General features: G+C 45.1%; 1 protein-coding gene across 2 annotated transcripts in view; it reads left to right on the top strand.

Annotated features, from left to right (window-relative positions):
* Positions 1–10,496, top strand: part of GSTCD (glutathione S-transferase C-terminal domain containing) — a 174,481-nt gene extending 163,985 nt beyond the window's left edge. Inside the window, exon 13 of one of the 2 annotated variants that reach the window (XM_059722140.1) lies at positions 8,410–10,496. The gene's annotated coding sequence lies outside the window, so the exon portion shown is untranslated. Of the gene's footprint in view, positions 1–8,406 lie in introns of both variants that reach the window. The other variant, XM_059722141.1, reaches the window with a different exon arrangement.
* Positions 10,497–25,315: the final 14,819 nt, after the last annotated feature.

Here is a 25,315-nt window from a genome sequence, read left to right as displayed (position 1 = left end):
AACTCCCATCAAAGTCTTCATGTTGACAATGTCAATTGAGGTCCATATAGTCTAACTCATTTTTATGAGTTATGAATCTAGTCTCCGTTACAGAAATCGGGCAATGGAAGAGCCAATGCAGTGCAAAAAAAGAACTCAACTGAAGCTTTTTCAATCACTCCTTGTTAAAGAAAAGTTAAAACCTATTCACTTTTGCATAGTGGCCAAGCCTACCATAATTCATTTCTCCTGTAAAGGATGGCAAGATTTTGATGAATGCCTAGCCCTTCATTTGAGTGCAGATAGCTCCCCTTTGCTGTAGAGAAATGGAAAATGCTACTTTTGTTTTCAGTCATTTTCTAGTTTGTGAGATTTATTTTCTCCACCTGTAGGCACAACCTATCCAGAACTGATGGGTTTGGTTCTCCCTCAGGAAGCCTGACAAGGAAAATAACGTAATTGTTGTAGCAAACAGATGCAACCTAGAAAATCAAATCTGAGCTTGACACTCACACAACTGAAGAAGAAGAATTTCCTGTACTCAGCAAATAGGATGAATTAACAGATTGAATCCCAAGTCCTACTCCAAGCACTGTGCTTTTGCCATGGTGCATGGTGCCACGGTTCACAGGAAGGTGTCACAACCCAAGTTGTGAGTTTTTGTTTTGTGTGCTTCGGCACAGCTAAATTGCTCCCCGCTAAATTGTTCCCGCCAAATTGCAGCTTCTTTGCACGGTGGAGTTTTCTGCTGCAACAGAGAACCCTGGGTGCAAAAGAAGTTCCCGCCAATTCATAGCTTTCTTTGCAGTGTGCATTTCTAAGTTGCAGCACGGTGATGCACGTTGCAAAGAGTTCCCGCCATTTGTATTCTAATTCGAGCCCCATTATTGGTTTACGTTAAATTATTCACACGTGGCAGCTAGCGATTGGCCTGCTAGCCGTATAAAAGGCGTGTGTGGTTTCCGCCCTAGTTGGAGGACTCCACGAACACCAGGAGAAGGAGACTTTGTGCTGTGTGAAGATCTCTAAGCGCTGCGGATCCTCACGGACCCAATGCATTCTAAGCAGGCAACAGAGGTCTGATCAGCCTCTAGCCTCTCCCCGTCGTCATACGATCCTAGACATATCCTTCCCTGCGTGCCAAAGAGACGGATCCACGGAGCCTAGCAAACTTCGTGTGAGTGAGTCTATTCAGAGCTCTTTACTGGACGGACTTTCTCCGGTTGGTCCGACAGGCTCGCAGTTTAGAGCCTCCAACCGGATGGGCTAGAAGAGTGTTCCCGGAGGAACTCTAGTCCGCCTCTCTTCTTTTCTATCCGCAACTGTAACTCAAGCAAGTTTTTTAGCCTGCACCGCGACCATCTCGATGTAAGTAAAATAATCTTAAAATCAACCGTTACGTGTCTGTGCCTAATTCTAACTCGGCGCCCGCCCTCTCCGATCTGGCCTGCCCGGGCTGCCAGCCATGGCCCGCGTGCAGAGCGACGAAAGTGACCCGGGGTCAGACCCGGCGCGCACATGGCGACGAGGATGGGATCAGGAGAAGACCTGCTAGAGCTAGAGTTAGTTCAGAACTGCCCTTGGCGCGATAACAAACGCCAGGTGAAAACCTTTGAGGAGTTGGAGGTGCATATCGCGTACCATCAGGCGGACGGAACGGGTGAGAGATTCATAAGCAGCCGTTTGTCGCTAAAGGGAGAAGAGGGAGTCTCCGAAGACGGAACCCCAAAAGAAAGGAAAGTGTATTTGCTCCCCGCGGAATTCGGGTGTTTAATGAGGAACGAGCGGGTCCTGTTCAGGCCCCTCGATTCTGTGTCCCTTGCCGAACCCAACCCGGCGGGCGAAACGAACCCAGTTTTCACCCGGGAATGTCCCCAATGCCTACCATGTGCTCGGGAGAGTGAGGAACCAGAGTCGATCATCCGGTTCCCTCCCCTGATGGCGGCTAGATTACAGGGTCACGAGCGTCCATCCGAGCTCCGTGAAGATCTGGAGATGGAGGAGCACCCCGCGGATGAAAGAATGGCCTTGCGGTACGACAAGGGGGGAAAATTGAGTGCAACTTTCCGTACAATTACTGATTTAATGGTAAAGAATTTAAGTTTAACAGCCCAGCTGCGTATGGCCGTTCAAGCGGTCAAAGAAGCGGCTGAGAAAAGAGAGCCTGAAACGCCAGCCCAAGATGGCGCCGAGCAAGAAGGAGACCGCGTGGAAAAACCGGAAAAGAAGGGTGGAGCTTCTAACGAACCCGCGAGAGTTCGGTCACCGACTCCGCCCGTCGACGCAGCATCGTCGCCGGCAACCCCGCCTAGCGACGTAGCAGCGTCCCGGCCGACCATGCCTTCCTGCCGACGGAGGAGAGAGTCAAGCGGAGGAGTGCATCCGCCCCTCCTGCCTGAAGCAGCAACAGCAGCAGTGACTCCCGCGGCAGCAGTTCAGCCTCTGACAACAACTCCCGAAAGAGCAGCTTGTCCTACAGCCACGGTCAACCAGGCAACTGATGAGCGAGATGTCGTCACCAATCGCATCCGTGCTTGGATGGAGTTACAGCAGCTGTACAAGGAATCAGAAATGGAGTCTGATGAAGCCATAGTCTCATGGCTGGAACTCATGTCCATGGAGGTTGAGCTTAACCCACCGCCCTATGGTGTATAAAACTTTGTAAATATTCCATTACCTAGAAGAACTAGACGATGGCTCCTCAACGTTTCATCTAGTTGAGTGTGCAAGAGAGGGTAGTTTAGAATAGCAAATATCTGTATTATAGGTTTTAAAAATAATAGTATAGTTCCATGGAAACTTTGTAAATATGTTAAAATATGTTAACTCATTTTCTGAGAGTTTTTGTTTACAGATCCGAGATTCAAAGTGCGTGGTGAAGAAGCCCCAAGAAAGATAACATCATCGAAAGAAGTGAGGGCCTGACGTGCGACTTCGCCATGACGCCCACTGAAGCCCTGATCGTACAATTTGTTGTTATGAATCTAATCATGTGTATATGTATTTGTATTGGTTATTATTTGGTTCGATCCCTTGAGGACAAAATTCTTATGTTGGTAAATTTTGTGTATGCTCGTTTGGTTCGGAGACCCATGGCAAGAGCTCTTAATGACTCGAGTGATGAGCGCGCTGTTTAATTTTGCTGTGCCTTCAGCAAGGGGGGATGTCACAACCCAAGTTGTGAGTTTTTGTTTTGTGTGCTTCGGCACAGCTAAATTGCTCCCCGCTAAATTGTTCCTACCAAATTGCAGCTTCTTTGCACGGTGGAGTTTTCTGCTGCAACAGAGAACCCCGGGTGCAAAAGAAGTTCCCACCAATTCGTAGCTTTCTTTGCAGTGTGCATTTCTAAGTTGCAGCACGGTGATGCACATTGCAAAGAGTTCCCGCCATTTGTATTCTAATTCGAGCCCCATTATTGGTTTACGTTAAATTATTCACACGTGGCAGCTAGCGATTGGCCTGCTAGCCGTATAAAAGGCTTGTGTGGTTTCCGCCTTAGTTGTGTAAGATTCGACCTAGAAACTACTATGCAAAGCCTAAGCAAAAGTGAATGTTATGTGTGAATGCCCATCTGCAATGATAAGGAGCAGACAGTCTTAGCTAGAGGAAGCTTGTGTTAATTATAATACCATCTTACAATTGATTTTGTTCTGCCGGCAGAATGGTAAATGGGAGGAATTGTTGTATGCGCAAGCGTTTATGTCTCTTTGTAGAGATAAAAAAGTTTTGGAGGAATGTGGATTGGGGGAGGGAGTTGGGATCTGTGAGATGGCTGTGGCTCGACCAACTACAAATCCTGTCCTGGACTGTCCGGAGCCGGAGGCTCCCCCCCCTCTGCAGCCTTTACCTTATTCTCTTCCTCTTCCTCCTCCTCCTGATTCATCTGATTCCTCATTGGCATCTGCTCTTCCTGCTTTTTCCCCCCCTGAGGCAGAAGTTGTAAATATTCCCCGACCCAGGGATCTGGAACAGCGCCAACCATGGCCGTCAGGTGCTTGGCAATCTCCAAACTCCCTGACTTCTCCTGATATAAGCCCGGGAGGAGGATGGAGAGTACAGTTAGAAGCAGACTCCGGGGTTAAGGGAAAACATCACAGGGAATCTGATCCTGCCCGTGGGAAGGGAAATGGGGTATTTCCCCTAAGAGAACAAGTGGTACCCGGGCCTCTCGAAGATGACGGTGAGCCAACCTACCGTCGAACCTTTGTGCACGTTCCTTTCACTACATCAGATTTGTATAATTGGAAGAACAATAACCCCAGCTTGAGAGAGAATCCTGAAAAGGTACAGAACCAGTTTAAAATGATTTTCAAAACCCATAACCCAACTTGGGCAGATGTTCAGTCTCTTCTAGATATCCTGTTGACACCAGAGGAAAGGAGAATGGTAGTGAACAAAGCTCGTGAGTACATGGAAAAGGAAATTACTGCAGGGAACCTGCAAGGAAATAGAGACGATCATGTCCCCATCCAGGAGCCAGATTGGAAACCAGACCAAGATATGACCTCCATCCGTGCCTATCGAGACTATATCCTCCGAGGATTGAGAGATGCTGTGAAAAAACCTCAAAATCTCAGTAAGGTGTATGAGATTCGACAGGAGACTAATGAGACCCAGAGTGCTTTTTTGGAAAGAATTTACAGTACTTTCAGGCAATAAACTCGTGAGGATCCGGAGGATGCATCGAACGCTCGCATGGTAAATATGATCTTTATAGGTCAGAGTGCACCAGACATTAGAAAGAAATTGCAGAAGGCAGACGGAGCAACAGGTATGCCTATTTCCCAACTAGTAGACATTGCTTACTAAGTATTTACTAACCGAGAAAGTGTTCAGGAAAAGAAACAGGACAAGAAAGAGGAGAGAAAGATGAAAATGCAGACAGCCCTAGTGGCAGCTGCAATCACGAGAAAACCTAGAGATGAGGGATCCTGGAGACAGCCACAGAGACGGGGTCCATTAGAGAAAGATCAATGTGCCTTTTGCAAACGAAAAGGACATTGGAAGCGGGAATGCCCTTATCGAAAAGTTGGGGAAGGTGAAAAGAAAAAAGAGGAGAGCAGTGGATTGTTTGCTTTTGGAAGGGATTCAGATTGAAGGGGACCGGAGGCCCGGGAGGGAAAGATAACCCAGATCCCAGTGTCCCCTGACGAGCCTCTGGTTAAAATGCAACTAGGGGACAGAGATGAATTGGTAGATTTTCTCATTGATACAGGTGCTGCCCATTCTGTCTTAACTCAAAAACTGAAACCTTTAAGTAAAAAGACTGTGCCGGTGGTAGGGGTTACAGGGAAGGCAGTAACACGATCCTTCCTACAGCCAATGACCTGTAATCTTGGGCAGGCCGAAGTTACCCATCAATTCTTGTACATGCCAAACTGCCCCGTTCCCCTTTTAGGGAGAGACCTCCTCTGTAAACTGCAAGCTACGTTGTCATTCCAGGATGGGCAAATGTTTTTAACAGTGCCTCCTGAAAAGGGGTGGCATTTACAGGCTTGCCTTCTCGGCCTTCTCCAAGAGGAGAGTACACCGGATATTCCTCAACCCCTGCTCGATGCTGTTGTTCCATGGGTATGGGCAGGTCACCGACCCGGGAAGGCTAAAAATGCTGACCCTGTGAAGATTCAACTTTTGCCAGGGGCCCAGCCTCCATGTGTGAAACAATATCCAATGCGGATGGAAGCCAGGAAAGGACTGAAGCCGTTAGTTGAACGGTTCCTGGAGCATGGCCTTCTCCGTGAATGTACATCAGCTTTTAACACACCCATCTTGCCTGTGAAGAAGCCTAAGAGTAATGAATATCGTTTCGTCCAAGACTTGAGAGCTGTAAATAAAGTGGTTGTGAGTATATACCCGGCCGTGCCTAATCCGTACACCTTGCTATCTGCTTTGAACCCAGATCATAACTGGTTTACGGTTATTGATTTAAAAGATGCTTTCTTCTGTATACCGGTAGAGAGGGGATCTCAGGAAATATTTGCATTTGAATGGGAAGACCCAGATACTAGCATTAAGACTCAGTTGTGCTGGACTGTTTTACCCCAAGGATTTAAAAACAGCCCAACCCTATTCGGCAATGCATTAAGCAAAGATTTACGCAGGCTAAAATTGCCACTGTCCTGTGCTCTTTTGCAATATGTGGATGACTTGCTTTTAACAGCCACCACTGAAGCAAGCTGCCTGGAAGGAACAATTTGCCTCCTTAATTTTCTGGGTCAACAAGGATATCACGTTTCCAGAAATAAAATGCAGCCCATATCCCAGAAAGTCACATACTTAGGATTTGAATTACAGCCTGGTCAGAGAGCCCTGTTGCCTGAAAGAAAAGAAGCTATATGCTGGCTGGCACCCCCAATAACAAAGAAACAACTACGAGGATTTTTAGGTACAGTAGGTTTTTGCAGGATTTGGATTCCAAATTTTGTGGTTATTGCAAAACCTCTATATGAGGCAACACACGGAGATGAAAAGGTACTCGAATGGACTGAAGAGTGTGAGCAAGCATTCTGCCAGTTAAAGCAGGCTCTCATTGAAGCACCCGCCTTAGGACTACCGGACATGAGTAAGCCTTTTTCCCTTTTTGTGCATGACCGAGGTGGGGTAGCCGTGGGAGTCTTAACACAGAAATTGGGTAGCTGGCAATGACCAGTGGCATATTTTTCAAAAAAATTAGACTTTGTGTCATGTGGCTGGCCTGCTTGTCTCCGGGCTGTTGCTGCTACCTGTCTGCTAATACAAGAAGCTGAAAAATTAACCCTAGGCCATGAAATGATTGTATATGTTCCTCATGCAGTACTTACAGTCTTGGAACAGAAAGGAGGGAACTGGTTAACTCCGGGATGAATGGCTCGATATCAGGCCATCCTCCTAGATAAGCCTGAAATAAAATTGGCCATTTCTCGCAATGTAAATCCAGCAACACTGTTGCCATCTATGGGTGACACACCAGATCTTGTGCATGATTGTTTGCAAACATTGGAAACTGTTTATTCTTCAAGACCAAATTTGAGAGAGAGACCTCTTGAAAAAGCTGACCTGGAGTTCTACACTGATGGCAGCTCGAGTATAGAGAATGGAATTCGAAAATCCGGATACGCTATCATGACTACACAGAATGTGATAGAAGCAGGACCTTTAAACCCATCTGTTTCAGCTCAAAAGGCTGAACTCATTGCTATGACTCGGGCTTTGCAATTGGCGGCCAACAAAACTGTCAATATTTATACTGACTCTAAATATGTTTTCCTTGTTTTACATGCTCACGGAGCACTATGGAGAGAGCGAGGTCTACTTGATTCAAAAGGAACAGGCATTAAGCATAGCAAGCAGATAAAAGCCCTCCTTAAGGCAGTCTGGGAACCAAAAGAGGTAGCGGTAATGCATTGCAAAGCACATCAAAAGAAAAATGATGATTCATCCACAAAAGGTAATCGATTTGCTGACGCTACAGCAAAGAAAGCAGCTAAAAAACCTCAGACAGACTTGCTGCCCGAAGTAAGTAATCTGTTACCTCTCCTCCCAGACTTATACCAGCCTGTGACACCATAGTACGGGGAAAGAGACAAACAATTGATAAGAGAGTTTCAAGCAAAGAAGGGGGAGCACGGGTGGCTAGTAGCAAAGGATGGCCGCATTATCATCCCAGCTGCCTGGGTTCATATGGTAGTGAAGAGAGCTCATCATGGCACCCACTATGGACCCAGGGCCCTGATAAGGTGGATCAATCACTATGTAACTGGAGTGGGATTAAGAGAGGCTGCCAAGAAGGTATCAGAGACATGTGAGGTCTGCCAGAGAAATAACCCAAAAGGAGGGAGAAAAGAAACTTCAGGACATCAGAGAATAGGCAATGGGCCAGGAGAAGAATGGCAGGTGGATTTTACCGAGTTACCCCGGCAACAGGGGATGAGATATCTCCTTGTCTTTGTGGACACTTTCTCTAATTGGGTTGAGTGCTTCCCATGTCGGACTGCCCAAGCCCGAGAGGTGGTCAAGGCACTCCTACGAGAAATCATACCTCGCTTCGGACTTCCAAAAGGAATAGGGTCAGACAATGGCCCACATTTCATTGCACAAATTACTCAGAAGGTTTCTGAGTTCCTGGGAATCAGCTGGCATTTACACACCCCTTGGAGACCCCAGTCCAGTGGAAAGGTGGAACATATGAATCAGACCTTAAAAAGACACCTTGCAAAGATTTGCCAAGAAGCTCGACTCAAATGGCCAGAGGCCCTACCCTTGGCCCTGTTGCGAGTAAGGGTCGCACCACATTCTAAAATGGGATTAAGCCCATTTGAGATAATGTATGGTAAGCCTTACCCTCTGAGTCTGCCCATGGGTACTGAACAACAGTTACATGTTTTAGGGGAGGGAATGATTAGAGAATATGTATGGTCCTTGGTTTCTGTTTTGTCTTCTATCCATCAGCAGGTACGGGACATGCTACAGACACAGAACCAGTCTCCTGCCCCGGAAAATCGATTATTACCTGGGAGTTACGCTCTTGTGAAAGATTGGAACGAGGAACCACTTCGAGCCAGATGGAAGGGCCCATATAGAGTACTTTTAACGACCCCGACGGCAGCAAAGCTCGAAGGAATCAAGACTTGGATACATTCCAGTCGCCTAAAGCCGGTGGCTGAACCAGAACAAGAAGAAACTCCTGCAAACTCCGGGACCGGAGGCAGAGAACAGTGGAAGGTGGATCCAATAAGGGACTTAAAATTCCTATTCAAAAGAAAGGAACTTTGAATAATTTGTCAATCTTTGATCAAGTTTTACAAGCCTGATTATGAAATTGTTCAAGGTTTTAGTGTGGGGCACCCTGATCTGTCCACTCCTACTTATAGGAGGGGAAAATCTTTTACCACAAGAATTTGACCCTCAGGAAAATGTCTGGATTTATCTGGCCCGGGAAATATTAAATAGAACAGACTTCTGCTTGGCAGGAGGGATCAATGCTCATCTGGTTTTTACCTCATGCTTAATTGCAGTACCTACCCCTTTGAAAATTTTACAGAATTATACTATGCTGAAAGATGTAGAGAAGGAAAATACATATCAGGATATATATAAGTGGGGGACTATTGTAAAAGAGAAAAGCAGAGACATGTTTTCTGTACGGGTTCAGGCAACAGCTAATGCTTCTGAATGTTTCTTAATAGTGAATTGTACCAATAATTGCTTTGAATTGAACCAAGGTAGAAAAATCTTCTGTAATAAGACCAGTCAAATATCCTATGTATACACACATACCATCCTTCCTTGAGGATGGTTTCTGGCCTGCGGGAGAATGATATATTCATACCTTCCAGCAAATGCTACTGGGGGACCATGCACCATTGCCCGGGTAACTGCAGCTCTTCCAAGGAAGTCTGACCTAATGCACACTGAACAAACCCCTCTTGGTGGGAGGTTTAAACGAGCATACACTACTCTCACTGCTGATTGTGATGAGAATGATTCCCCTGGACTATTATCTAAGGCAGAATACATAGCATTAGCTGCATCTATGGTGGGGGTTCCGGGTCTTGCTGTAAGTAATAGCAGAAATCTTAATGCAGTGGCCTGTGTTTTAGCAAAAGGACTAAATGCTACATCTTGAGTGCTCTCAGCCTTGAATGCTGAACAAAAACAACTAAGAGACGCTGTCTTAGAGAATAGAGCCGCTATTGATTATCTCTTGTTGCGACACAATCTGGGGTGTGAAACCTTAAAAGGAATGTGCTGCTTCAACCTCACTGATAATTCTGTGCTAATTGAAGACAAAATTGGTGCCTTACAATGATTGACACAGACATTGAAAGAAACATCTGGCTTAGATTTTTCCTGGTTAACTTCCTGGCTTCCCAATTTTGGATGGTTGAAACAGTTATTTTGTATGGTTAATCTGTTTTGTTTTATAGGGATTATGGTTTGTTTCTGTATCCACTGTATACCAGTTTGTATCGCATCTATCTTCAGGCCTAAGGTAAATCAAATGATTTTGCAAACAAAGAAAGCTGAGAATACTAGATTTGTGTTAAGTCAAATTGAATGGAGCAATCATAATTAATAATTATGAATGCTCCAGAGGAGGGAAATGTAAGATTCGACCTAGAAACTACTATGCAAAGCCTAAGCAAAAGTGAATGTTATGTGTCGAATGCCCATCTGCAATGATAAGGAGCAGACAGTCTTAGATAGAGGAAACTTGAAAACAAAAAACAGAATCAGAGTTACTGGAACAAAGAGCTCATTATAATACTAAAAATCACACCCCTAGGCAGGGAAGATATATGCTAATGAAACATATATGTATGTTAATGAGATACATAGCTAAAACACAGGTATAGAGACATGCTCAGTAAAGAACTCCTTGCGTCACTCCTTTATAACCAATTAGCAAACAAGGATGCTTATGAAGATTCAACCTCTTGTATATAAGGGGCTCAGTATTGAATATGTGTGTGCTTGTCTTGTGAAATTATTCCGCTTGCACCTTTTATTGCTAGCAATAAATCTTTTTTATACTTTCACCCCTGGTATCTTTATTGGCCTTTGCATACCGGGCACGAACCCAGACTTGAGCTGGGGCCTAACAGTTGGAGGACTCCACGAACACCAGGAGAAGGAGACTTCACGCTGTGTGAAGATCTCTAAGCGCTGCGGATCCTCACGGACCCAACGCATTCTAAGCAGGCAACAGAGGTCTGATCAGCCTCTAGCCTCTCCCCGTCGTCGTACAATCTTAGACGTATCCTTCCCTGCGCACCAAAGAGACGGATCCACGGAGCCTAGCAAACTTCGTGTGAGTGAGTCTATTCAGAGCTCTTTACTGGACGGACTTTTTCCGGTTGGTCCGACAGGCTCGCGATTTAGAGCCTCCAACCAGATGGGCTAGAAGAGTGTTCCCAGAGGAACTCTAGTCCGCCTCTCTTCTTTTCTATCCGCAACTATAACTCAAGCAAGTTTTTCAGCCTGCACCGCGACCATCTCGGTGTAAGTAAAATAATCTTAAAATCAACCGTTACGTGTCTGTGCCTAATTCTAACTTGGTGCCCGCCCTCTCCGACCCAGCCTGCCCGGGCTGCCGGCCACGGCCCGCGTGCAGAGCGACGAAAGCGACCCGGGGTCAGACCCGGCACGCACAGAAGGTAGTTGGATTTCCACAAACGGATACTGCCAGATTTCTGCTTCACAAAGCATTTCAGCATCTGCCTCAGCTATGCACACAAAACACCGTGTTCTATAGGATTATACTTTACCTCTGCAAATGCCCACACACCTAATATGACACATGGGGGAGTCCTACTGAATTCAAGTCGCCTACACAATCCCTGCAACCCCTCACAGTTGAGGATGATTGTCTTTCATAGTTGTCTTATCTGTGGGTTGAAAGATGACTGAAGAGGCTTATCGGGGATCAACAGACTCTACTGCAGCTTGGGCTCAAGATTTCATGTGGGGTAGGTGGCTCTGGGTTTTTGATTTTGTTGGCCAACTCATGATCCTTAAAATTCTGGTTTATTAGGTGGATTGAAACACTGTAATGAAGTCAAATCATAAACTTTGGGGCTGGTCCCCACACACACACACACACACATATATACACATGCACACACACAGTAGTGAGTTACAAGAGTCGGGTATACCTATCCTAGAAGTGCTGGAGTCTGCCATCAATGGCCAGTTGAGGCTTCTTCCAGCGTGGTGTTATCCTCCAGAAGGGGGTCGCCGGCTGGTCCTTCTGGCTGGACAGGTCGGGTGCTGGTCAAGTTGGAGATCAAGAGGGCGCCGCTGAGGGTCACTTTTCACTACTTTTTATCTGTCCTTGGCAGACTTTGGTGACTCCCCAGTTTTCAGGTTTGCCCAATCCAGGGGTCGACCCTCGTGGGACTTCCGCCTTGGTAGCTACTGGATGGCATCTGTCAGCCCCAGGGGTTGTCCGCATGTACGTGCAGGTTTGGGAGTCCGTTGATGACTTTTGAATAGGGCTCTGGAAGCGGTTGATCTGGAGATATTCAGCCCCAAAAGTTGGTCTCTGGCATTGATTAACTCAGACCGGGGCTTCTAGCCCTGGAACAGTCATAGTTCAGGGCTCAGGAATTCTCTAGACTACATTTCAGTGTAGTTTAGAGAATTCCCAGTTGCTACATTGTCTCCTATTGATTTCTTGCATTGGTTGATCTACAGTTTCCCTAGGTGTTAATTGCTGCCTGCTACTGTGTTACGCATTCAATCACTGATTCACTCACTCTTTCAGGGGCCCGTCTGATACAGGGAAGCAGCGGTTTGATTCCTGCCCTTGTTAACATTGTTACAGTGTATAACTTACTTCTAAAACTAAAAGGGTGTAGGTTCTAAAACTAAAACACAGTTAAAAGGTGAAGAGTATAAAATATAAGCTCCAAGAGTATGCCATGGCACACAAATAGATAAAAATACCAAAATACAAGGGGAGATACAAAATAAACACAAACTTTAAAACACAATTCCTTATCTTATAGTGAAAGAAAGAGGAAGGAAGAAAAAGTAGAAGAGGAGAAATGTATCCAAAGAGGGGAAAGCAAATGCAGGCAAGAGGAAAGGGGGGCTTTCTGCTGCAATTTGGTCCATGGTACACAGTTTCTGCCATTCCTGCTTTTCCATCTCCTGTTGTCATTGTAAGGTTTCAAAGAACTGAGATCCTTGCTGTGGACTTCATCCATTTGGGGCAGTCCTGGGTGATAGTTTCCCACAAGATGATATTGATGTTGCGTTTTTTCAAGTTGGCCTTAAGGACCTTCTTGTGCTTTCTCTGCCCTCATTTTGAGTGTACGCCTTGTCTGAGCTGGGAGAAAAAAACATGCTTCAGAAGGCTGAAGACAGACATCCAGATGAAGTGACCAGCCCAGTGAAGTTGATATTGGATGATCATTGCCTTGATGCTCACAGTGTTTGATTGTAAGAGGATGTTAATATTGGTGTCCCTGTCTTCCCACTGGATTTAAAGGATCTTCTGCAGGCAGCATTGGTGGTACTTGTTCGGCGATTTGCGGTGTCTTCTATACGTTGTCCATGTCTCTGCACTGTACAATAAGTTGGGGATCATAACTGCTCAATAAGCCATGAGCTTGGTTTCGGATCTGATGTCGCAATCTTTGAACAGTCGTTTCCTCAGGCAGATTGAGGTCCCTTTAGGAACCCACAGTTTTGTCAATTTAAAGGTACAGTTTTTTGTTTCTATGTTTTTACTACCTTTCCCAATCAGATTTCTGCACTACACTTTAGGAGCCATCTTGAAGGATGGTTTTTTCAGTAGAAATGATGCTGGAGAAGTCTATTAGCATTAGAGAGACAAAAAAAAAAAACTTTCTTAAATATGACGTGAAAATGTACATGGTTATTTCTCCCTATTACATGTCAGTTCTGTTGATCTCCTCTCCCTTGGCATAGGACTTGCATTAGTTCTGTTACTTGTAGGCCCTACTACCTGAGTCTGTACAGAACACTTTAAATTTAGATCTCTTTCATTTGCCATCCCTTTCTCTTTTATATGTTCTTCCAACTGCACTTGTGTTTGTAAATAGTCCACAGACTCACAGACCTTTTTTTCTTCTTCATATTGCCTATGTTAATATCCCCTTGTTTATTACTTGTTGGTTTTCACTTATCCCTTTACAGAATGTTTCCATTGTAGATGAAAGAGGCTTCTCTTTTTCACCTTCATCCACTTGAAGAAGGCTTCCCCTCTCTTTTTCTCAGTTCCATAAGGTGAGACAATGGTAAGTATATGACTATTCACATGCTTAAAGTTAGGCATGTGCCCAAGAACCTAGTAAAATCAGTCTCCAAGTTTTCCATCCCTTTTCAAATGCCAACTGAAAACCTAACATTTCATCCCTTTGCATGCTTCTAATTTTTCAGTTTGGTTTTGTTATCTAATTATAAATGTGTTATTTACAGTGTGTCTATAAAGGGCATTAATGTAATTGAGGAGAGGTGCGGGAAACTGGGGCCACAGCCCCATGCACCCCTTTTCTTGGGGGCTGCAAAAACAGTCTCTGCTGCAGTGATGGCTAATTGCATCACTGTAATTGGCATTGCAGGAGCCAGCACTGTCCTGGGCACTGTGTGGCTGCCCCATATGGGGAGCCGCATTGTTACGCCTCTGATAAAAGGTGTTTGAGGGTACAGTTTTCATGATTAAAACATGGTACAAAATAAAATTGCATTGAACTGTATTGTTTTAACAGAATACAAGAGAATTAGTAGCCTTATATCAAAAGCTGTAGATACCCCTACAACTGCCTAACTTCCTTGTGTGCTGAACATTTAAACCCACCTTCAGTCTATGCCAGCCTGCTGTCTTTTCTAATATAGTAAAAACACATGAGTTCAATTTACATTTTACAGTCTCTTAAATCCCTTCTTATGAAAACAGCAAACAGAAACTTTAATACCAAGGTGCTGTATTATCAAAGGCTTACGTAAGTTGCTGTGTGCTACTACTGTCATGCTTTTAAACTGTTATCTAAAAGTAAACTGATGGAGCATCTTAATAAGAAATATATTAGACTGCACTTGCCCAAAATTTCCTTTGTTTTTGCACTAAAAATATTCAGATTCTCAATTGGTGTCAACTGGCAGAGTTCCACTGAAGTCAATGGGACTATTCTAATCTACAACATCTGGGTATTTGGTCTGTTACTTTTATCCTACGATCCTGTCAGTCTTTGTTGTTATTAAAAGAAGAAAGATAAAATTACTGTTGGAAAACTCTGCTAAAATACCTACTGGGTTGTCTATGTCAAACAATTATTTTGGTCTAGGTCATACATTTTAACATGCCCATCACTGTCACATAAAAGTGCCCTCCTCCCCCTACATACAGACATGCATGCATGTACACACAAACACAGATTCCATCTGAAAAAACTGCATGGTATGGATGTAAATGGAAGTAATCAGTCATTGTATCCAAATCATAAAACAAGCATCAGGTTCCTTTAAAGAACTTCCAGAAATTAAAATTGAGCTAAACAAAGGAATGGGTGAACTGTACCATAACCATCTGGAAACTCATAAACAAAAAAAAATGAATGGCAACGCTATTCTTTCTTGCCTGCTAAGCATCTTTGACATCCCAGATTTTATGCTCAGTTTTATATTCAATACTAAAGCTAGATAAAACAGGCAACTTAATGTAAAAAATTAGCTTTTCTCAGAATGCTGAGCTCAATTAATTTAACTTGATGAGTCCAGAGTACACTACTAAGAACAGGGGCCTGATTCTTCACTTTGTTGCAATGAGTTTATACTAGTACAGAATATTAAAGCCAAGAGTTACATCATTGTGAACCAAATGAAACAGAGTTGAAGAGTAAGCTCCAGAGTTTTATAAGCATCTTTAAAAGCCACAGTCCCTGCCAAAGCACTTGTATCTGATCTGAAAATCCTGCAAAGATCTGGACAAAGTTCTTCCAGATTCAGAGTTTTTTTGCCATCTCTCAAGCAGCCTGTGTACAAAGAGTTTTTTTTGCCAGAAAGGAACTACTGCAGGTCACATGACCAGTGCAAACAGGGTGTAAACATATTAGAAAATCACTTACAAGATAGTGATATGACCTAGACTAGTGTAGACTGATAGCATTGACTCTAGCATGCAGTTTTGTAAATCACTTCACATCTACCTGTGCATCTAGCAACATGTATCTTACTGTAAGGATTTTATATCTATTTCATGGACAAGATTGATTGAATTTAAACTGCATCATTTCACCAGCTCTTTGTGTCCCAAGGATAAATGTGGCAGTTTCTCTGGTTGAGTTCAGTTAGCTTTGCTTTGTGAGATTATTAAGAGACTCAAGGAGGCTTGACGTGCAGTTTAGGGCTTGGACACACAAAACAATCAAATGTTCCAAAATGTCATTGACTCAAAACTGGTTTACAGCTGTCACAGCTCAGAGGTATCCCTGCATACAGTGCCCTAGCATTCCAGGTAGAGCGGTTGAAGTGCTGTGGCTCTGACACCAAGGGACAGGAGTGAGCACCCAGCACAGAATGCCTTGCATCTATGCTTTGGGGTCCCACAGGATAGGTGACCCATGTCTGGGGCATTTTTACTTTTCTGTTTGCCCTTCTCTCCTCAACATGAGTTCAGTAAACTTCAGGAGCCTGCACTTGACCAAACTGCAGTATGCTTGCCTGACTTGGGGTGCCCAGGAAGGGGGCTAGTGCTTGGACCCATGGGACACCTATACAAATGCCTGATGCCTGCTCTGGCACATGCTAATTAGCACATGTCAGAGCAGACTCAATAAAGTCTGCTGGAGCATGCTAATTTGTGCATTCCAGCAGCCTCAGCATCACATGTATTCAGTGTCCTCACACGTCAAAATAGCAGTGGGGGCATGTTAGCTAAAGCTCACCAAACAAACTTTAATTAAAGTGCTCTCGCTGTCAATTTGAAGCACAGGACACTGAATACATGAGACACTGCAGGCTCTTTAATTAGAGCAGCTCCTGAGAGCCACTTTAATTAAAGGACCTCTCCCCTCACCATCCCAGAGTAAGTGTAAAGATGCCCTTGGTGTTCCCAGGTGTTTGGGGGGGCATATCAAGGGATTATGATCAAGCAGGGAAGGAGGACACAACTGGTTGTTAGCTCCAAGGAGGACCAACCAGACCCATGTCATGTAATGCTTGGTGTCCAGATATCACATGGACATGGTTCACAGTGAACCAAGTCAAAAGAATATTTGATTTCCTGGATACATTTTTCAAACCTTCTAGGTGGCTTTGAACTACATAACTGTCTTATGTATCTATTTACTTCAGGTTTAAACTGCATTTAAACTGATCTAAACATTGCATGCATCCATGCCCTTAGACTCATGTTAAAATCAAACATTTGAAGACCGGTTTACTTCCAAAGTGCCAAGCATTAGGACAGTGCTCAGGAACACCTTTTTATTTTGGAGATCTCCCCAGGGGAAGGAAATCTGTATAGTAGATTATCTGCTCATCGGCTTTAATAACTTCTTAGTGTCATGGTTCCCATCTGTTATTTTTCCTACTCACAGTGCATGTGTCTGTATGTGCAATTAATGCACCTGGATGTTCTGTGCAGAAAATTCAGGTAATTAAACTGGACAACTGCACACATCTACATGTGTGCCTGTCGGAAGCAAATTTGCTCCCAATGGGAGCAGTTCAGTTTACGGCTGTTCCTGCCCTGCTCTGCCCCCCCTCTGCAGCAGACAGAGGGAGCTCCAGGCTCCCCTGGGTAGCAGTCCTGTGCTGGCAGGGGGCACAGGGGCTGGTCCCAATGTTTGTGAGGTGGGGGAGAGCTGTTCCAGCTTCCTCCCAGCCACGTAGAGAATGGGACCATCCTGATCTCCACATGGTTGGGAGAGCTATACTGGCTTCCAGGCAGCTGTCTCTGGGCCCCACATGGTCCCAAGCTCCATGTGGTTGGGAGGAAGTGTCCTGCTGAGCTGGGACAGCTCTCCCTGCCCCCTGTAACACCCTGCTGCCTTGGCTGACCAGGAGCAATTTGCTTCCAAAGTTTATACATGCACTTTGGTGCATTAGTTTAATATGCACCAAATTAGTTTAATATGTATTATTAGTATAATAATTAGTATGTATGTATGTATGTATTATTAGTTTAATATGTATATACAGGTACTAGAAAATGGCACATCAGACTAAACTACTATGCAGTAATTGATGCACATCTGTACATACTGACACTTTACTAAGCATTTAGTGCAGTAAAGCATCTCATGTAGATGCACCCACTGAATGTGAGGCCACTAAGGGTGGTAGTAGAATGATTTCCACCATGGTATTATAACTACAAGGCTGATGCATAGTTCAATGTTTTTAATTCAATATTTGAACTAAGGAGCTGGATAAGAGAAAGCTGGCTGAAACTCTGGCCATGTACAGACACTCAGTTTCTCCTGTAGGAATTGCTATTCTTCTAGGAGAAACCACAAGTGTACAGGATTTTTTCACCCAGAGCAAAAATGGTTGCTCCAAGAGCAAAATAACCTGGGAAGAACCAGGCTTAAATCACTCATGGGAGAGTTTCCCCTGGAAGAGCAAGTGTTTGCGCACATTCTCTTCTAAGAGGAGCCAGAGAACATTCTTCAAGCTTCTGAGAGTGCTTTGTTTCCTTCCCCCAGCCCCTCTCCAGGGAGATAGTACATCACATTCTATTGCAGGGTCAGACACTGAGTCAGCCAGTCAGGGCTGCCCTATACACTGCTGCCATCTGGCTCTAGGCAGACTGAGAAAGCCTGCAGAGCACATTGAGCTATGTGCACAGGGCTCCCCTGGCTGCATGGCATCAACAAGCTCTCTGCTCTTCAAGAACTCAACATTTGAATAGCAGGTGTCTTCAGCTAAGTTTTACTACCAGGAATTCTCCCAGATCACTTGAACATTTGTACACAGCCTCAGTTTAGAGACAAAAACTATGGATGTTAGTGTGTTGATGGATAGCTTCTGTTTGATAATAACTTTCATTATTGTGAAAGTTTGCCTCTTCTCTGCTCAATAGGTTCATGTTGCAGAGGGCTTTCTGAATTCCTTTTTCCAAACAGCATCTGTAGCCAAACGTATCATTATCCCACTAAAGGCATTTGTAACTGTTTCTCTTTGATACAGAACTTACTGGAGCTACACCTTTGTGCTTCTAAATGTGGATCAATACAACATGCTCTGTACCTTGAATACACATACAAATTCATAAATTCTAATACAGGGGTCGGTAACATTTTTGGGCAATGTGCCAAAAACACCCACAACCTCAACTTGTAAGATGTTGGTGTGCCGGGGTAGATGGCAGGGGAGCTGCAATGGGCCCAATTTTTGTTGTGGCAATGCAGCCCTGAATTTTCTGGGCAGAAAAATTTCAGGCACATTAAACCGCACCTGGTCACACAACTGAACATGCACCTGTCAAAAGCAAATTTGCTCCCAACAGGGGCAGTTCAGTCCAGGGCTGCTCCTGTCCTGCTTTTCACCCCCTGCAGCAGCAAGTCTGGCAGAGGGAAAAAGGGCTGGTCCTGATCTCCACAGGGCAGAGGGAGCTGTCCCAGCTCTTGGGGCAGCTCCCTCCCAGCAGCATGGTGATCAGGGCTGGCCCCAATATCCACAGGGTGGGGAGAACTGTCCCAGCTCTGGGGGCAGCTGCCTCCCACCACACAGTTATCGGGGCTGGTCCCAATTGCTGTGCAGCTGAGAGGGAGATGTAACTGGGACAGTTCTTCCCACCGTGGAAGATTGGGACCAGTCCCAATCACTGCACAGCTGACAGCTCTCCCCACCTTGAGGAGGCTGGGGCCAGTCCCAATTGCTGCATGCCTGGGAGGCAGCTGCCCATGAACGACTCATGCCTTCTGAGGCTGGGGGGGGGGGGGGGCATGGCAACTGCCTGCAGGCCGTGTCGGCGGTGGGGGCATGGCTGTGGCAAGTGGGAACTGCCCACAGGTGGCTGTGGTGACATCAGTGGCAAGGGCAGGCTGAGCGGGGACTGCCTGCAGGTGGCCACGGTGATGTTGGTGGCAAGGGTGGGCCCATTGGAAACCACCCTCAGGCAGCCACAGTGACATTGGTGCCGAGGGCAGGCTGGGCGGGGACTGCCTGCAAGTAGCTGCAGGATCGGCGGCAGCCAATCTCAGGGGGGCACGTTCTCCCCTCCCTCATGCCCTCCCTATGCATCGTCTATGGAACTGCCCCACAGCTAGAACAACTACACCTAACCCATGAAGATCAGGGCTTAGCCAGGCAGTAGTAGACCCTGCTGCCTAGGCTGATCAGAAGCAAATTGCTTCCAGTCAGGGTGTACACGTGCAGTTCAGTGCATTAGTTAATGTACAGACAAGGTTCCTTGGGTGAATTTGATATCTTTTATTAGACCAACCCAAATGGTTGGAGAATAGTTATTAAGCAAGCTTTCGGGTTCAAAAACCCTTCATCAGGCTAAGGAAGCTTCAGCAGTTGGTGTGTGCTCTTCCTGGATGGAATGAAAAGTGAAGAAGCCAGGGGCTGGGCTGGGCTGGGCTGGGCTGGGCTGGGCTGGGCTGGGGAGTCAGTTGCCAGGCAGATTGTAATGTATCAAAAATCCAATGTCTATGTTTAGTCCATGATCTCTAGTATCCAGCAGGTTGATGAAATGGAGCTCATAGGCTCGTCTCTGGGATGTGTTGTGTAAATTTCCCTTGAGGATCAGGACTGAGAGATTGGAGAGAGAGTGGCCCTCCTGTGAGAAATGTGCCCCCACTGGTAATTGGGTGTTTCTGTCTTTGATGGATTTCCAGTGTGCGTTCATTCTGGTGCGCAGTTGTTGTCTGGTCTCTCCTACATATCTTCCATCAGGGCATTTGGTGCATTGGATGAGGTATACTACATTCCTGGAGGTGCAGCTGTAAGATCCTGGGATGCTGATGGCTCCGTTGTGGGGTGTAGTAATAGTGGAGGTGGTGGAGATGTGTTGGGAGGTTTTGCATTTCTTGTCTTGGCATGGTCTGGATCCTCTTGGTGTGTTTTGGGGTTGAGGAAGTTTGCTTCTGGTGATGAGGTTGGCGAGGTTCGGTGCTTGTCTGAAGGCTAGGATGGGTGGCTCTGGGAAGATCTTTTTAAGAATAGGGTCTTTTTCTAATATGGGTTGCAATTTTTTGAAGATTTTCCGTACAGGTTCAAGGGATGGGTGAGAGGTCATAACCAGCGGTGTGCGATTTGTGGGTGTTTTTCTTCTGTACTGCAGCAGTTCTTCACGTGGTATCCAGGTGGCTCTTTCAAACGTGCGATCTACCTCTCTGGAGGAGTGTCCTTGCTGGGTGAAAGCCTTTTTAAGAGTGGTGAGGTGGCGATCCCGGGTGTTCTCTTCAGTACAGATGCGGTGGTATCTGAGGGCTTGGCTGTATATCACAGCTTTTTTGGTGTGTTTCGGGTGATTGCTGGTTCTGTGCAGATATGTATGTTGGTCTGTGGGTTTTTTGTATACTGTGGTCTGTATTTTACCCTTCTGGATACTGATCATTGTGTCTAAAAAGGGGATGTTGGTGTTGGAGTATTCTAAAGAAAGTTGGATGGAGGGATGGTGACTGTTGAATTTCTGATGGAACTCAATTAGAGATTCCTGGTTCTCGCTCCAAATGATGATGTCATCGATATATCGTAAGTACAGCAAGGGTTTGATGGTGCAGTTCTTGAGGAAGTCTTCTTCCAGGTGGCTTATAAAAAGGTTGGCATACTGTGGGGCCATTTTAGTGCCCATAGCTGTTCCCATCATCTGGAGGAAGTGTTGATTATTAAAAGTGAAATTGTTGTGTGTGAGGATGAAGTGTATAAGCTCAGTGATATCTTTGGGTCTGTATTCTGGGTTGTAATCTTGTTCCTGTAGATATGTAAGGCAATCATGGATGCCATCCTGGTGTGGGATGTTGGTATATAGGCTGGTAACGTCCATGGTGGCTAGGAATGTGTTGCTGGGAAGGTGGTCTATGTTTTTAAGTTTCCGTAGCAAGTCTGTGGTGTCTTGGACAAAACTTGCTTTGCGGGTGACAAGCGGTTTTAGGATGGATTCAACAAAACCTGATATTTCCTCAGTTAGGGTCCCATGGTTGGATATGATAGGTTTTTGTAGTACCTGTATATATTGGTACTAGCAAATGGTGAATTGGACTAATTTAATGCACAGTAATTGGTGCACATGTGTAGACAGTGATGGTTTACTGTACATTAGGTTAGTCTAATGCACAGTAAAGCATCTCATGTAGACTCACCCAGAGCTTTCTAACTTGTATGCACTATCCCATATAACCCTGGTCAGAGTCTAGTAAGAGGTTATCACAATATTTTTCCTACATTTGAGCACCTGTTGAAAGAGCAATCCCAAGTAGGTCCAATCCTTAGTGGAGTGGATGTTCAGGATTTGCTTGGCATTTGGGGAATAATTATTCTGGTTATGCATGCAAAATATCTCTACACAAAGCTTGATAAGAATCAAATAGGGAAACATAGTAAAGGGTGGGCACAAGATGGTAGTTGTGGCATGGAGCAAAGACTTGGTGGTCTGCTCTTAATCAAAAGCTACAAAGTATTTAATTAGGGTAAGAAAATCTACTTAACATCGTAGGGAAACTTAGGAATCTTCAGCAGAATTATATCTAAAAAGAGAACAATCTTTAAAGAAAATGTAATTAAATATAAATACCTGGGTCAGAAAATCTATGGCAATTATCATTTCAAAGGAAATCATTAAAGATGTCACTGGTAGACTTTTGTACTTTTATTTCTTATACCAGAGAAGATATGTAATCAGAGAAGCTCACCTATAATTTAATACTGTGATTTGTCATAGGATTTAAAGATAGTTATCATGTGACTGGGAGAATATTGTATTTTGTTGCATACCACACACAACCAAATAAGAGACTGTAGCAGGGCACTGGAGTGAGCCTGCTCCTTTAAGGGAGTTAGCAGCTTGAGGGGCTGCTTGTGGGTGGTGCAGTGGACTAATGAGAGACTCACTTGACCAGAAGAAGGCTCAGGCTGGAGCTATATAAGCCCAGAGCCTAAGCCTGAGCCAGTCAGGTAGCCTCTCCCTGGCAGCTACAAGGTGAGGAGCTCTGGGCAGCAGGGCTCCTGAAGGGACTGGAACTTATATAAACAACTCTGCAGGCCTGGAACCAGAGGCAAATCCCCTGGGCAGAGAAGGATTAAGTTTTACAGGCAAGTGGCCTCTGTTTTATTTTGTGCCCACAGAGGTTCCTGGTGTCCAGGGAAGGGCTAAACTGGACAAGAGGGTCCCTGAACCTGGGGAAGGGCTGCGAGTCAGACCAGGGGTCCAGGAGCCCAGAGAAGGGGTGGCATGCAGGACCAGGGATCCAGGAGCTCAGAGAAAGGGCTGTGTGCAGGACCATGTGTCTGAGTGTCCAGAGAAGAGGGTGGTGTGTAGGACCAGGGGTCCAGGAGCCCAGAGAAGGGGTCTGAGAGTCCAGAAAGGGTGTAAAGGACTAAGGGGGTCCAAAGGCCCAATAGGGCTGAGTGCAAACCTAAGCAACATCACAGAGAGAGAACATCTGCGAGACTTGGGGCATGGTGTAGGCCAGGTACGGAGCCATGCAAAGAGTCCTTAAGGTGACAGGTGGTTGGTGAGTGGTACAGACAGGCTGAGAGGGCCTGTTAGCCTGGGGTTGCAAGACTGTGACTAGGGGGACCCAGGACAGGCCCAGTTGGGATACACACTCATTCAGGCTCTCACAGAGCCCACAGACAGCCTCCCTTTTATAACCTTCATTAAGAGAAAGGCATGGCAGGAGAGATTAAAGGGAAAGGCTGCAGCCAAGCCTGAGCAGGGCAGGGGCCACATGGCCAACCCCGTGGCCATGGACCTCCTACAGAGACGCACTTAATTTTGGAAAGACAAAATTAAGACAAAAAGATTTTTATAGTCATGGCAGAATGCTGACTGCAGGAGATCTTAATTGCAGTAGTTGTGGTTGTGGCTGTGTCTGTGAGATGGTTAATGATGTAGCTCTGACCCTGGAGATAAATTCCATTCCTTCCTTCCCTAAGGCTGGCAGACAGATAAGCATGGCAGTCATCTTGCAGCACTGCCTCTCCATGCTTCTATTCCAGGGCAGAAAAATCAGTTCCTTCACTAAAGCATGCCCCCCCTGTTTTGAAGGACTGTTTTGGTTGCAGGTGGGGGTGGGGACTGTGTATAACTACGGTGTTTAGTAATATAGAAGTTTTAAATATTAGTATGGTTGTTAAGTAAATTTCATAGCCATAAGAAAGGCATGGGAATTTAGAGCTAAGTTTATACAAACAACTTAGACTTGGTTTTTTGCCTCTGCTTTAGTTTACAGGGTGCTCCATATTATAAAAGCATTAAAATTGCTTCAGAAAATATTCACATCATTGACTACAAATGAAGGTGAAATACATTTTTCATTATCTGGACAAGATTCAGTAACTGGGGTACTGCAGCACCTGCAGTCAGTTTGCATAGACTGCAGAGGGGGTTAAAGTGCAAACTGGGGATGAAGATTGGATTTTTGGTTAAAGTATGAAGTTGGAAGGCTTGACATTTAGGTTATTTCCCAGCTACCTGACAGGGTTATACTGACTTTGAGAAAACTGTTTAATTTCTGTTTCTTAACAGATTCCTCTTATGAACTGGGGATAGAATAAAGGTAATAGCTGATCATCTGGGATTGAGGCTTAGTTCGCTAATACTTGCAAAGCAGTTATAAGGCAACTGGATGCCATGAAGCATGATTTGCATCAGCTTGTACCAGTGGAATTAAATTTAGTCCCAGTGGGTGCATCTACATGGGACATTTACTGCAGTGTAGACTAATTAGCTCCACAGTAAATGTCTTAACATCTACACGTGCAGAGCTATTAGGCTGGAGTAAACTAATAAACTCCATAGCAGGGTAGTACTTGTAAATCCAAGTACTACCCTGCTATGGAGTTTTTTTTACATATGTGTAGACACTGAAATGGCTGGCTGCAGCACAAGGGTGCTTCAGTGCGGGGACTGCCTGCTGGCTAGTCCCACACTGCAGCAGTCTCATGCCCCAGCCAGCCCCTCCGCAGTACACTGAGCTGGATCAGAGAAACCCTGGGCTGGCAGGCTGACCCCCTGGGACCCTGCCAGCTGGGGCTTCTCCAACCTGGCTCAACATGCTGTGGTCCTGGGCACAAGTGTAGATATGGCACCCAGGAGCAGTAAACTCTGGCACAATAAGTACTAGAATTTATTGCATCACATTACTATGCATGTGTACATGCACCCAGTTTCTACTGTGGCTCCATCATTATTAGTATTTTTATCCAACCATTTGAATTTTTACAGCTCTTCCTTGTGGTGGCTAAAAAGCCCTGCCCTCTTCCCCCCAGTCCCCAACCCCCTTTTGCCCACCCAGCTTATTCCAGGGCATTTTCCATATATTGCTTTCTCCATAAAAGGCTAAGCCCATAAGGGAAGAGCAGAATTTGTGAGCTCAGACTAAATTGCATTTTTATTGCACCCTTTAAGGTAATATATAGGCATCTTGAGCCTAATCCTGCTCCAGCTGAAGTAAATGAAAGCTTTGCAATTGACTTCAGTGGGAACAAAACGAGTCCCAAGTATACAGATGAAAAATAGGATAAATTCTTTTTGAGAGGACCCTGCTCTTCATTGTTTATATAGCTCACTTAATTGACACTATTTATAATAACAGGTACATGCATTGCTCATAATAGCATAAATTATGGAACTGTTTAACACTGCACTGTATTATTCTCGGAAAAAGTGTCGACTACTGTACTTAATGGTGTACTAAACACATACCTGTGTAAT

Source organism: Alligator mississippiensis, chromosome 2, assembly GCF_030867095.1.
Source record: "Alligator mississippiensis isolate rAllMis1 chromosome 2, rAllMis1, whole genome shotgun sequence".
NCBI lineage: Eukaryota > Metazoa > Chordata > Crocodylia > Alligatoridae > Alligator > Alligator mississippiensis.
Note: the sequence above shows the minus strand (reverse complement) of the source record. Positions and strands in the feature narration are given on the sequence as shown.